The sequence below is a fragment of the Macaca nemestrina genome, chromosome 7 (assembly GCF_043159975.1).
Source record: "Macaca nemestrina isolate mMacNem1 chromosome 7, mMacNem.hap1, whole genome shotgun sequence".
Taxonomy (NCBI): Eukaryota; Metazoa; Chordata; class Mammalia; order Primates; family Cercopithecidae; genus Macaca; species Macaca nemestrina.
The window spans coordinates 155,423,235-155,436,928 of record NC_092131.1 but is presented as its reverse complement, the minus strand read 5'-3'; the positions used below and the strand labels follow the sequence as shown (position 1 = coordinate 155,436,928).

Genomic DNA, 13,694 nt, shown 5'->3' with positions numbered 1-13,694 from the left:
GTTCCAACTAACCACTGACTTAATTTTTGTCCATTTCTTTCAAATTTGTACCGTCAACCAACATATTCTTCAGATTTGGAAAATGTTGTTTATAATTGCCTTCTCTGTATATCAACCAAAAAATTATCAGCATCTTCTTTTTTAAATTTGCAAAATGTAGCTTATGGCAAATGATCACATAAAAATATGTTCACCACTATTAGCTAGTAAGCAAATGCAAATTATAACCAGAATGAGGTATCGCTACATACCCATCAGAATGGCTAAAGTAAAAAAGATAAAAGAATACTGGTAAGAATGTAGAAAAACTGGATTACTCACATAATGCTGGTGGGAATATAAAATGGTACAACAATCCTGGGCAACAGTTACACATGTTAAAACATGTCACTATCATAAGACTCAGATTGAATTCTCAGGCATTTATTCCAGAAAAATGAAAAATTATGTTCAAACAAACCCTACATAATGGATGTTCAAATAGCTTTACTCATAATGGCCCCAAACTAGAAACAACCCAGATGACCTTTAACAGGTAAATGGTTAAACAAACTGCGATACACACGTACCATGTTGCTATAGTCTGAACAGTTGTGTCCCTCCAAAATTCGTATGTTGAATTCATATCTCAAGTCCTCATGAATGAGATTAGTGCCCATATTTAAAAGGCCAGAGGGGGCTGGTCACCTTTCACCATTTGAGGACACAGGAAAAGGTGACAAAGTGGGCCCACACCAGACAATAAATCTATTCGCACCTTGATTTTGGACTTCCCAGACTCCAAAACTGAGAAATTCATTGCTGTTGTCTATAAGCCACTCCGTTTATGGTATTGTGGTATAGCGGTTCCAACAGATTAAGACACATGTACTAATACTCAGTAATTAAAAAAAGAATAAGCTATTAATACACACAAAAATTGGGCAAATTATCAGGAAATTATGCTAAATGAAAAATGACAATCTAAATGGTTGCATACTGTATGACTCCATTTATATAACACTCTTGAAATGATAAAATTTTAGAAATGGAGAAAATACTGGTAGTTCTCAGTGGTTAAGATTTCCATGGGTTAGGGAGAAAGAGGTGGGTGTGACTTAATAAAATGAACAGATGAGGGATCACTGTGGTGATGGAAATGTTCTGCATCTTGACTGTAGCAATCCCAGTTTTGGTATAGTATTATAGTTTTGCAAGATATAACCACTAGGAAAAATTGGGTAAAGGACATAGGGTATCTCTTCAAATTGTCACTTACAACTGCATGCAAATCTATATTTCAAAATTAAAGTTTAATTAAATTAGAATCATATTTGTTTAGGATGGTATAGAATTAAGTAAATTAGAAGAGCAAAGTAAAAATAAACAAATAGAATTAGAAATTGTCCATAAAATTACATAGCATATTATAATTGTGTAATTTCTTCTACATCATTTCATTAAATCTTTTTACTATATTTTAAAAGATAATTTTCTCCACTTTGATATAACTACATTTACATTACTTTCTCATATTTCCAGAGTTAATTCTGTTTGGGATTTCTTTGGGAGGAACCATCTCTTGAACCGTAACACAACAAAACAAAAAGTCTTAGAAAAATTTCTAAAAGTCATTTCAAATATTTCCAATACGTCTGACATTGCACAGATAGCATTTGATTAATATTTTAATCAACCTCTTACATCTTGGATAGTATGCTTTCAAAAATATTGGTTTCATTGAGTAGATAAAAAGTAGTTATAATTTGGAAAGGAAGAAAGCCATTGACAGACTACTAGAAAGAACTAAGAATTAAGTAACGAGAAGAAGTCAATGAAGTGGGAAAGCAGAATAACTGGGAAAGATTACTGTGAAGTGAATGGATGAGACCGTTTTGCATGTAACATAATTGTTTTGAAAAGTATCCTCCATTTAACTAACTCTCTCTTCATCTGTATTTACACTTTCCTTAAAACTATCCATTTGGTTTATTTTAAAATGATTTTAACTAAAGATATTACTGAATTATATCATACATACAGAAAAGCATACAAATTATAAGTGAAAGGCCCAACGTATTTTTACTAGGTGAGTCAAACCATGTAACCATATGAAGAAATACAACATTAAAAAAAAAAATACATAAGCTTTTATCTCAGTCACTATTCCCTCTCAAAAGAAAACAACATTCTAAGCTCTATAACCATAGATTCATTGTTCCTGCTTTGGTACTTATATAAATAGAATTCTAAAGTATAGACAAAAATAAAACATAATTATTGTTCACGCAATCTATCTCCCTCCTTAAGTGTTTTCTATCTTGGCTTCCTGAATCAGAACCCCTAAATTTCTCTTCTTTTTTTCCCCCCTCCTCATTGCCTTATTTCATTAACTATTTAGCTCTGGAAGCAGTCAGCTAAACATTTTTAAAATTTCTCCTTAACACTTTTTTGCTGTTAGCACTAATTTAGGAGGTCATTAATTTTTTTTTTTAAATCAACCAATGAGCACTCAAACTGTCTCCCTGCCCTCAGCATTACTCTCTCTGCTTTAATCTCTTCTCCCTACTGCTTCCATTATGACCTTTCTAAAATACAAGCTGCTCAGCCACTCACTCACTTTAAAGCAAGTCATATCTTGCTTCACCTTCAGGAAAAAAACAAATCCAATCATTTTAGCTTGCATGCAAATCCCTTGATGACTTGGATCTGGAAGTTCCCATCTTCATTCTGCTTACAAATCCCAGCATGCACTGTACTCCAGCCATATGGTATAACGTACAGTCTTCTAAACATAAATACTCTTTCACTCACTTTTAAGTCTTTGCATATGCTCTGTTTTCTTCCCAGGATGCTTTTCTACCTCTTTTTCAAGTAAAGAGCTTATTCAACCATTAAAATTCAGTTATAGTGTCCTCACAATCCCCGCTCTCACTCCCAGAGACAGAAGCTACATGTGACACTGCTCCAGTATAATCCTTACATACTTCTACATAACATTTCTAACATAATGTGCAATTATTTATTGGCATGGCTCTCTGCTCCATAAACGGAGTCATTTTTATTATTTTCTACATTCTTCATGTATAGAATAGTATACATCCATAGAATAGTTATGTTTGAATGAACAGTAATAAAATCATGAATAAAATAAATAACAAATAGAAGTGCAATAATATTCTGTAAAAGCATCAAGGAAGGAAGAGATATGTCTTCACACAAATAAGGCCTTTAAACTCAGTCTTAAAGAATGGGTTGAATTTAGGCAGGCTGAAAATGAGGCAGAAGTTGATACCTCATTACTCACAACCAGGAGCATTTCTTTGGGAAATGTGCACCTGGGGAATTCCACACATCACTTAGGAAGAGTACTTCCTCAGACTATTTCAGACAATAAAACCTCTTCTTTGTACCAAAGACACTCAGCTACCAGGTTCAAACTCAGGCCCTGGCTCCTGGATGTACTTTGACAAATGGGAAATCATAAAACAAGCATTGGCCTGGGCTTTGAACAGTCCTAGATTCAAATCCTCTGCTTGCAGTATTTGTTGTTGATCAGTCCTCTCTCAGTCTCCTTTATATCCTTTGGGTATAACAGGAATAACAGGCTCATTTTTAAGTAGGTTAACGTGAGAGTCAAATGAAATAATGTTTGTTAAAGTGCCTCACACAATATTTGGCAAATAGTGCCTTGGAAATTTTAATTCCGTTTTCTGTTTCCCCAATGCACACTTGTCGTATTTTCCTTTTTATGTACTGACTATATATTGCAGGAGGCTGGGGAGATGAGAAGGTGTAGGTGGAATACCGTGTGCATTAACTGTGTAGTGCACTGTGTGGCAGAAACCATAACACCGTGTAGTGCTGAGCATAAACAGTAAATCCTGCCATGTGTGGTGTGTTCTACTGACCTCTGTGATTCTCTGGAGGCCCACTGTGGCCCGGATTGCTGACACAGCCATGAAGAAACTATGCTGCTTTTTCAAAACAGCTAGCTCGTGTCACCTGATTTTGCACAGATTCAGAGCACCACACTCATTCCATCTGATTTGTGCTTAGAAGAGATAAAGAGAAAGAAATGCCTAAAAACAAAACCCACATGCTAAATCAGCTAGTTTTGAAGCTCCACTCAAGGTTGCACATAAATAAATCTGTTCTTGGTCTCTATTTCTGTCATTCAGCAACACTGTGTAAGCATTTAGTGTAGACACATCTATATCTGACACTGTGAGGGTGAGGGACCCACAGAAGCAATGAAATTTCTATCATTCAGCTGATCGTTGCATCACCTGCTGCTTGAAAAGTAAATTAGTTTATCCAGTACATATTTTCCTCTGTATGATACCACATGAATTCGTTTATTTGACAAATACTATTTAAGCATCTACTATGTGCTAGGAACAGAGTTACATGATAGAGATTCTGTGGGAGACAACACAGAAAAGGCACGTGGTTACAAAGCTAAATGTCTAACAAGACAATTAACAACCAATTTACACAATTCTCTTGTTCACAGAACTAGTATGATGTGCAGAGGGACAGAGAAAGCATAATTATTTAGCAAAATATATATTGATCACTAGGCAGTGAAATGAGTCAGAATATATAGAAAATGTGAAAAGATTAATTGACACAGATTTACTACAGATGCAGACGCAGGTCTGAAGGAATTCTCAGTGGATGATTTGGGTCATGAGTTATCATGGATAAGAGCACTGGCAGCAGATGGAGAGGTCAGAGCTAGAGTGATATATCAAAGAAATAAGACAGAGACAACCTGTATTAGCTTTCTATTGCACATAACAAATTATCACAAACCTGAGGAGGAGTTATCTGGCTCCACTTCTCAGAGTATCACAAAGCTGCAATCAAGGTATCAGCTGGCGGCATCCTCATCTAGGGCTCAGTTTGTGGTTGTTGGAGAACGCATGCATACTGTGTCTTCACAGCTTACAAGGGAGTCTAAGAGCTCACCTCACTGGGTCAGCCCCTCAGAGGATAATCTCTTTTTTGACGAAGTCAAAGTCAACTGATTAGTAATCTAATCACAGTACTGACATTCTGTCCTATGTACTAGCTGCAACTGCACTCATATGGAATACACTATACAGAGCAAGGACACTAGGGGGCAGGAATCTTGGAGGCTGCTTTAGAGTTTTGCTCCAGGTCAAACAGGAAGCTGCTAATTGACAGTTCCAGTGATGACAGAAGGCTCCATGGTTAGCTGTCTTCATCCTATATGTCCCTGTGTGGAGGAGACCTGCAGTGTATGAGAGTTAGACTCCAGAATTGAACCACTTGAGTTCAAATCCTGCCTCCTCTTCTTCATAGCTGTGTGATCTCAGGTACAATACTTAACATCTCTAATGCAGGAATGATGATTTAATTCAAAAAGATTTTGATTTCATCTTCTGTAGATATTATCTATTATAACTTAAAATCTAATCACGACTTTTAAATAGTATAAATGTAATCATTTAGTATATTTAATTTCATAATAAATTTCTTAAGATTATGGTTGTGATTCTTTCTCCTTGAAAATTAAGTAAAGGTGATCAAGTACCAGCTTGCATATTAATAGAAAATATTGTGATTAGAGTGAAAAGGTAATGACCTTATCTTATTCAGAAGACCACACAGTATTTTAATGTATTAGGCACAAACATAGTCTGATTTGCTGAATTAAGTAAAACAATTGAGCTAATAAGTATTAGACCTCTGCTTCCAGTGAGCAGGTCTTCAGAGTAACTAAGTCAATGAAAACAGCCTTTGCTTGTTACACAAAATCTTGGAGGCACAAGGCAATGAAGAGTATATTCCCTACTTCTGATGTCTGTGGAGAGGAATAGCTGAATCCTTGTTACAAGTTAGTGCTACCTGAGTGGATGTCTTTCTAGTTTGAAATATATACTTGAGCCTGGCTTAGTTCTTTGTCATCCCATTAATAACACTGATACCCTCTAAGAGACACAATCTTCACATCCATCAAGAACCACAGAACTTCAAAGAAGGTAACCTGGACTGTGAATGTGTCCTGCCTTGGAAACCAGGGTGGTACAGTGGGCAGACCTACAACTGGTGCTACTGCATTCTTGTTTATACAGACCATCCAAAACATTTCCTTTTGCAAGAGTCTAAATTGAAATGCTCAGTAGCATGAGTCTCCATGAGAATATTATGCATAATTCAGGTAGCTCATTATAAGCGAACACAGGAACCCATGGAAACTAACATAGCAGTGGTTTTCATATTGTATTAAAGTGAGTAGGTCTAAAGCATTGGTTCTCAACCTTTGTTTCTCAAACACAGAGCCTGGGGTGGTGAGGCTGACATTAGGTATAAGGTAGGTGATCTTGAAACCATACTTTGAGAAATACTATTCTGACAAATAGCAGGAACATTGGGTGGCTGTAAATTATCTAGGGAAAGGCTATCCAGGCACAGACTCCAGTAAAGTCGGGAGTGAGATAAGGTGAGGTGGATGCTTTTTTTTTTTTTTTTTTTTTTTTGGTGTTTATTAGCTCAGTTTCTCCTTTTGAGACAAAAACTTTGTGTCACCCAGAAGAGATATTTAGCAGAAAATTTCTTCCCCTCAAACTCTTTCAGCTCTGAGAGCTTGCATTTTATCATTCAGACATAGAACATCAGAGAATTCTATAATACAAGGTAACAACATAATGCAACTAAATGACATGATAACAACTCCCTTAACATACATTTTTAGGATTACTTATATCTATGTTCAGTTGGGGAAAAAAAGTCACTCAACTCACACAGATTTCTCAGCTTACAAAATGGCAACAGACCTGAGCAAACTAAAAATGCTTAAGAAATATTTCTAATCACAAAAATAAGAAATTAGCTTATTTTGAAATATAAATATTTATACTCATCAACTAGCATAGAGTTAAATAGGGTGTTAGTTATTCTTATTATTTTCTTCAGCAAGAAAATTTTTACCTTGAGAAGACCTTGAGAAGATTGGAAAATTTACAATGGAGAAAAAAATAAAAGTAGGACCTAATTAACTTAGCTTCTTTCCTTTCGTGACAAGCTCCGTGAGGACTCCAGGATATGCACTCCCACTCCTTAAGCATAAGTTTGATTTTTACCCTCCCACAAGAAGGCTGTTTTCTCCTAGCAGATAGAGCCTCTGCTTCTCGGAGGCCTGGCTATTATGACATCTGTCCAGGCCAGGGCACAATCACGGAACCACCAGTGGACCTTTTGTCTGCCTTTCCAGGAGCAGTCCCTTTTGGAGCTGCTGGAATTCCCCCAGTTGGCAGTGCCAGAAGTGAAGAAGCGTGATGAGAAGAGAGTCCAGGGGTCCTCGTTCTCGACTCAGAGGCAGCACAGCTGAGCAACTTTAACCTAGTTAGATAACCTCCCTACACTTCACTTTTTTCAACTGGAATTAAAGCAGTTAGGATAGATGAGAACTAAACATGCTTCCATATCTGGCCTTTCATTATTGTGTCATTTAAAGCTCAAGTTTAAATGTAGGAAATCAGAATAATCATGAATCAGGAAATCCAAGTCTTAGAATATATCCCAAAATTCTTATGTAATCTTGTCTCTGCCTGCCCAGACCTTGACATTCTCCTCCTTGTTCAATGCACTCTCCGTAGTCTGTTTTTCCCCAACACAGTCTTTGCCTTTGCTGTCCCTTCCTTCTGTGAGATTCTTGCACAGTCCTTAGCCTGGCTAGCCTTCCCATCTCAATACAAATGCTACTCTCCCAGGAAAGCTTTTCCTGACTCTCTCAATCTAAATAAGGTTCCTAATAAACACTTCTTTCTGTAACATTTTATTATTTTCTTTATACCATCATTGATGTTGGTTATTTGTATCTAATGGTTTTGTTAGCTGTCTTTTTCTCCCGGAAGACTGCAGGCTCCCTAAGGACAGGGATAGTGCCCACTAGTTCAGTACTGAGTCTCTTACTCAGTGCCCAAAACATAGTGAGCCATTTTAAATAGATGACAAATGAATGAATGAATGCATCAGTCAATTTCTGCAATTTCTTCCCCCACTCCAACATATGAAACAAAATGTCCCTGTTGCCATTAATGAGTGAGATATATATCTAGGTGTCTTTCATCTCGGCCCTAATGTGTTATCTGGAACCTCACCTCCTTTGAAGAGTTTCTTATCATCTGTACCCCTCCATCCAGGCCTCTACTCTCTGTAATTTATGCATACCAGGTTTCCCTTCCTCTTTTAACCCTTAGAGATTATTAAAGGAGATGTGTCTGTTCTATGCCCTGCTTATGTATTCCACGAACAAATAATATTTCCTGCAGTATTAGCTTCCTATCGATGCTGTAACAAATTGTCACAGACTTGGTGGTTTCAACAACATAAAATTATCATTTTGTAGTTCCAGAGGCCAGGAGTCTAAAATATATTTCCATGGGCTAAAATTGTGTTACTTCTGGAGACTCTAGGGGAGAATCTGTTTCCTTGCCCCTTTCCAGCTTCTAGAGGCTGCCCGCATTCCTTAACTCATGGCCCTCTTCCTCCAACTTTACAGCCGGCAGAGACAGGTTGAGCCCTTCCTACCTCAAATCATTCTGACTTCCACTGTTGTAGTTATAGTAAGGTAACATTCATAGATTCTGGGGATTAGAACATGGGTTTCTTTTTCTGACCGGCTGTGAGCCATTATTCTATATACCACAGGTATGTAAACTTACAATTTACTCTATATTTAATGTCTACATTTACTATGACTCTTCGAACACTTATTATGTTATATGACAAGAATTATATACTGTAGTGTAGCCATGTTTGTTGCATTTCTGAAAGTCTATTATTCTTAATGAATATCAAGAATATCGTGAACAAAAATTCACATTTGATCTTATTTATCTTCATAGCAACCCTGCTGGAAAGTTTGACAGACAAGCAGCAGCGATTCAGAGATCTTCTACAGCTTACCTAATGTCTGACACCTAATAAAGGGTGGATCCAGGACAGAAAACAATTTGGCACAACAATCAAGCTCTTTCCACTGCTCCAAATATCCAACCGTCTTTATATGGTTTCCTTTTGTTAATTTCATCATGTGAAACCGCTGCAGCTTCCAGGTGGCAGAAGCTCTCTGCTCAGCAGATTGGCTCCTAATTAAGGCCTATTGTGTGTTGACACTCTTCCTCTGCAGACTGAGATAAAGGCCTCAGACAGCTTCAAAACCTGTCCATACATGGGAAAATGGGTCTTTCTCACAGCAGAAGGAATCTTATATCTTTGCAAAGATTATTATTTTGGGGGTGACACCAGGATGAAGGGAAGACAGAATATAGAAAATACAATACAATTTTAGTAGAGCATTAGGTTTTGTTAGGAAGAAAAGCATTCCCCCACTTACCCTAAAATAAGACAGCTCCACACTATAGCGTATGGGGTGCTTAGCTGTATATGAAGATGAGCTTACTCAAGGTGAAAGGATTATAGAATCTAGTGATAAATGATATCTCTGAGGCGCCAGAAATGACTGGGGAAGATCAATCTTCTTAAACTGATGGAGTACCTGCTGCGCTAAGGTGGTATCTGGCATCTCACCCTTTATATTAAAGCCAGAGATGAATTAACTTCAAATATTAAGTGTTCCAAAATTATACATCCTCCTAGCTATTTCCCCAAGCAGTTATTAAAATATCATTTTCAAAAGTTTAAAAGCAAAACAAACATGCAAGTGTACAATGAATGTATGTCAAAGGTGTTACATACTGAAGAAAAAAAGCAGCAAGAAAACAGTTAAGGATACATTTGAGAAGCCAGAGATTTGTAGGTAACTTAAGAAAGGACTGTAAGGATGAGATTGTGGTATTGGATGCAAAACCAGTTAATGTCTAACAGGGCACTAAATTGTGATTTTGGAATTGTTTTTCCCACTGGTGAGAATTTTTTTTCACCTCTGTTGGATGAACATTTTTAAGTTAACCATACTCCCTAGAACAGCGTTTCTCAAATTGGCACTATCAAGATTTTATTTGGTGGTCTGTCTTGTGCATTGTAGGATGTTTAGAAGCATTCTCAGCCAGTAGCATACATGCCCCCACCCCACAGTGGTGACAACAAAACCTATATCCCAGCTGGGTGTAGTGCTGAGCATCTGTAATTCTAAGTATTCAGGAGGCTGAGGTGGGAGGATGACTTGAGTCCAGGAGTTTTAGGCCAGCCATAGCAACATAGCAGGAACCCAGTTCAAAAAACATATATATATAAAAGAAAACATAAAAAAAAAAAAAATATGTCGAGACGTTGTCCTATGCCTCCTGAAAAGAAAACAGAAGTTGTTTTACAGAGGTAAAAAACTTCAAAATAGGCAGAAAAGATTAATGAATCTTCTTTCAGTGCAGTACTGGGCTTGTCCCTTTGCTCCAGTGTCTTTTGACTCAGCTATTTTATTTCACTCTCTAAGGTAGTGATTCTTAATTAGGAATGATTTTAAGGTGTACTTCTATTACCAGCTCACACTACTGATTTTCTGTTCAGCTCTGCTACTTAATATGTTCCATCATTAGTTGGGTAGGAAAAAAAGTAACTTGATTATATCTTTGCCAAAAATTACCAGTTTTTCCAAGGATATAGTAAATTGTGAGTAGCCATTTTTCGTCCTCTTTTTTACACTGTCACTCTGTTTCTATCTCTGTTTTTTATTTTATTGTTTTAAATTTCAACTTTTATTTTAGAGTCCGGGGGTACCTTGCAGTTTTATGGGTATATTGCATGATGCTGAAGTTTGGGGAACAACTGATCCCATCACTCAGGTAGCAAACATAGTGCCTAATACATAGTTTTTCAGCCCTTGCCTCCCTCATTTGCAACCCCTGCCCCACTGTTGAAGTATTTTTCCCATCAATGTGTCCATATGAACTCAATATTTAGCTCCCAACATCATGCTGATACCGAAATCTGGCAAAGACATAACCAAAAGAAAAAAAAAGAAAACTAGAGGTCAATATCCTTGATGAAGATAGATGCGAAATTCCTCAACAAAATACTAGCAAACCAAATCCAGCAGCACATCAAAAAGGTAATTCACCATGATCATGTAGCCTTTATTCCTGGGATGCAAGGTTGGTTCAACATATACAAATAAATAAATGTGGTCCACCACACAAACAGAACTAAAAACAAAAACCATGTGATTATCTCAACACAGAAAAATTCAGCATCCCTTCACATTTCTATCTTTAATTCTGCCTTAGACATTTGAGTCAGAATGTCCCAGTGTAATTAATTTCAATGTTACAAGGTGTGTAATTAAGTTCAGTGGTAACTGTTCACCTGTCATGTATTGGTAACACCAATTTCCCCATAGAACTGTGTCCTCTCTAATCTCCCCATTCTGTCTGTAAAGAAAATATTATTAGCTTTGTGACCTTTGGTGATGTTCATTATAATCAAGATACAAGTTAACGTGTCTCTATCTAAAACACTTAAGTGGACTTTTAAGTTCAGAATTTTTCAAAGTTTAAAAAGGTGATATGATACATATTTTAGGACATTCCCAGTAAGGGCTGGGGCAGCATTTAATAATCAAATACTTTAATATTTCTACTGCTAAACAAATGGATATACACACCAAATGGGAATAAATCTACTAATAGCCTCACTGGCTCGCTTTCAGCTCAGGCTTTCCTACCAAATGAGTTTCTGCAAAAAATTTTGGTTTCCAGAGCCATTGGATTTCAGAATTTCAAATTAGGGATTATAGATCTCAAATAATAAAAATAGCAACAACAATATCCAATATTTAAAAGTATTTATCAAGGGACAGGCTTTGTGTTGTATTTTATATGTTAGATCACTTCAATCCTCTCTCACAACTCTGCCAGCTACCTTTATCAACCCTATTCCACAGATGAGGTTTGAAGAGTTAGACACTTGCTCAAGGTCATTAAGATTTAGACACAGGAAATTTTATCCAGGGCCAGGGTCTGAAACAGGATTATCTGCTGAAACCTAACAATTCTACCTCCATTTAGCACTCAGTCTTTTTTGTTGTTGTTTTCCGTATCCATAAGTCTATCAAAGATGGGTCAAGAACATCATGTTTGTAAATGAAAGACAATATATTATGTTCCTTCTGCATTGCCTGGATATTTTACTCATTCTACTATTTATCTTATTCTACTTAGATTCTCAGTGTTCCTTTGCCAGGCTAATTTATTTTAAACCTTCCTATCAAGAGTTTCATAAGCACAAATCAGACACTCAGTACGTATATATTGAAAAACTGGCAGTCAATATTTCAGCTGTTTCTAAAAGCATTTCTCCTGCTGATGTAGGCTCAGGAAGAGTTATAATCCACATGACACTTTCATGAAACACTTCCCAAATGATTTCATTAAAATTTTTATATGGGAAAAGTCTACAAAAGACTGACCTAAAGACAACACAATAGGGAATAATAGAGTGGCTAGAATATGAGTCTTCCCCTTATGGAACATTTATAAATAGACCTTGTGTATGTGACATTTTGGAGATTACAAATATGTATGTTGTCTGTCACTAGGGCCATAATTTTCAAGTGCTTTTAAAAATCAGTAAAGAAGCACTTTGCATTCTCACTAAGTAATGCATCAGCATTAGTTCTATGACCATAGAGCTATCAGTTAACCATGTAATTTCATCCCATTTTTTTCTTTAGTCCTCACTTTTTGAACTATAAAGCAGTCCTTACATTTAAGTCTATGAAATAGGGTACTATTTACAGGGTCTTTTTTTCATGCCATTACTTTGAACCTATTCGTATGTTTTGTAGCTAACATGTATCTGCTGTAGGCAGCATATTGTTGGATCTTGTTTTTAATACAGTCTGACAAACTGTCTCGATTAAATTGTTTACTGCATTTACACTTTTAAAAATAGCCTAATTGAGATATAATTCACACACATATTATTCACCTTTTAAAAGTATGAACTTCAATTGTTTTAGTATATTCATAAGTTTGTACAACCATCAATAATATCTGATTTCAGAACACTTTCAACCAGTCCCTACCTAAAACATTCTAAAAAGAAACCCTATACCTTTACCCTAGGCCTTGGCAACTATTAATCTAACTCCTGTCTATATTCCTTCACTCTGTAACACATGTGTTTTATTCCTTATTAAGGCTGAATAATATTCCTTTGTATGGATGAGTCATTTTGCTTATTCATTTATTAGTTTGTGGATGTTTGGGTTGGTTTCTACTTAACTATAATATGTGAGACTGATATGAATATTTGTATACAAGTTTTTGTATAAAAAAGTTTTCAATGCTATTGGGTATATATCTAATTATGGAGTTGCTGGGGAATGTGGTAACTCCGTGTTTAACAGGTTGAGGAATTGCTTTCCCAAGTGACTACACATTGTATATTCCCATAAGCACTGTAAGAGTGTTTGGATTTCTCTAGATCCTCCTCAACACTTATTATTGGCCATCTTCTTGATGTAACAATCCTAGGGAGTATGAAGTTAACATTTCATTGTAGTATTAATTTGCACTTCCATAAAGACTAATATTGAACATAAATTTTATGTGTTTATTAACATGTTTTATCTTCTTTGGAGAAGTGTTTATCCAAATCATTTGCCCAGTTACTGTGTTTTATGTATTTTTATTGTTATAATAGTTCTTTAAGCGGGTATGAGTACCTTATCTTATAACACATTTGATTTGCAAATATTCTTCCACTTTAAGGGTTGTATTTTT

The 13,694-nt window shown here is 36.2% G+C and overlaps 1 long non-coding RNA gene across 1 annotated transcript in view; it reads left to right on the top strand.

The window, feature by feature from the left end:
* The window catches only part of LOC105490898 (uncharacterized), a 78,944-nt gene extending 69,488 nt beyond the window's left edge, over nt 1-9,456 (top strand). Inside the window, exon 9 of the long non-coding RNA XR_011606076.1 lies at nt 8,859-9,456. This is a non-coding gene — a long non-coding RNA (uncharacterized lncRNA). The remainder of the gene's footprint in view (nt 1-8,858) is intronic.
* Nucleotides 9,457-13,694: the final 4,238 nt, after the last annotated feature.